Raw genomic sequence first — 1,426 nt, 5'->3', positions numbered from 1 at the left:
TTGACAAGCATCTTGAGCCAAGAATCTTTAGTATATATATGACGCATGGTTCACAGTTCACAAGAAAATTGTTCTCCACTTAAAAATTACATTTACCTACTAGAAATTTCTTGTTCTCAAGCTGTGGTTTCGTCATGATATCCTCTTTTTCTTTCCTTTTGGGCGCAGTCACCCGGTGATGGTATCCGTTCTTACGTGACTTGCATCTTAGAAGTAAATGTTAAAACAAGTTCTTTTTAGCTAAACAAAACAAGAAAAAGGCTAATTGTGCTGAGGTGAGGTTATTATTGAAGCAGAAATGTATACAAGCTAGCGTTATAGGGAACATAAAGAAAAAATTTAGGGCTTGAAATGGATACAACCGCCCATAAATTTGACAGCACCGCACGCCTCATCTGTGTCTTGTACATGCAGAATTCAGTGTCTTTGTGATCATGGTCACCGTCCCATATTTGACATCCTCATGCTCTGAGAGAGAGAGAGGGAGATCTACAAAACAACCAAAACATATATGAATCAGAGTCACAGCAAATATTTCAAAGAAACAAATGAAACGAAACATGTCGCGTGGCAGTGGAAATCCAAGACCAAAAAGAAGAGGGAAGATAATCGAAAGTTCTACGTTTACTTTCCTTAACTTTACCATCATACATGCGTACAGCGTTCACAAGGCTGGTCTGGTTGGTCGAGCTGAGCATGCAGAAATGAGTGAGGAAGAAAGAGAGGTGAGAAACTTGTGTTGGAGAAGGGGAGCACGTGCAAAGCCTTGTTAAAGCTTAAGCTAAGCTCCCATGGAGGAGTGCCTGAGCTAGAATTTGCACGTGCCCTGCTTCTCCAACAGGAGCTACTCACCCATGCACGATTACCCGCCGCAACTCCCAAAGACCCCCATAACCCTATCTACTCTTGACCCATTTGGTTTTGATTCAACCAAAAGAGTGAATCAAAATGCTGAGGGAGCCCATGCATTTATAAATAAATTTCTCTAGGAGAGAGAAAGACTCGAACAGAAATAGAGTAAAGACGTTGAGTCTTGGAGTGTCCATTCTTTAAATACCTCATTTGAATTCACAAGTAAAAGCAATGGATCGAAGTTTTGAATAATAAAAGGATTTCAACTGGTTTTTTTTTTATTATTCAAAACAATATTACTACCCTACGCTACATTACAATTATAAAAGAGAATTTGAAAACAGTGATTTAGAAAAGAACGCTTTATTCATCCCGAGCAATAATGCATCACTTGCAGCCACTTGAACTATTTAAAAAGAAGAAAAAGACATGGAGGTGTTTAATGTACATATTTACTCAAAAACAGTGGACTCACACGTAGACATAGCTTCCTCCCCTCCCTCACTAAAGTAACACACAATAAATGAGGATTCTATCTCCTCTCTTTTTCCCTCTTCTCCCTCCTCTCCCTCAT

The 1,426-nt window shown here is 39.3% G+C and overlaps 1 long non-coding RNA gene across 1 annotated transcript; it reads right to left on the bottom strand.

Annotated features, from left to right (window-relative positions):
* Positions 1–265: 265 nt before the first annotated feature.
* Positions 266–1,124, bottom strand: LOC125471944. Its single transcript, XR_007254013.1, has 2 exons — positions 660–1,124; positions 266–489 (listed from the first exon to the last, which is right to left on the bottom strand). It is a non-coding gene; the product is annotated as an uncharacterized LOC125471944 (long non-coding RNA).
* Positions 1,125–1,426: the final 302 nt, after the last annotated feature.

This window comes from the organism of the source record quoted next, unplaced genomic scaffold (genome assembly GCF_019419815.1).
Source record: "Pyrus x bretschneideri cultivar Hongxiangsu unplaced genomic scaffold, Pyrus_bretschneideri_v1 Contig11, whole genome shotgun sequence".
NCBI classification, from domain to species: domain Eukaryota; kingdom Viridiplantae; phylum Streptophyta; class Magnoliopsida; order Rosales; family Rosaceae; genus Pyrus; species Pyrus x bretschneideri.
This window is presented reverse-complemented; position numbering and strand designations above follow the sequence as displayed.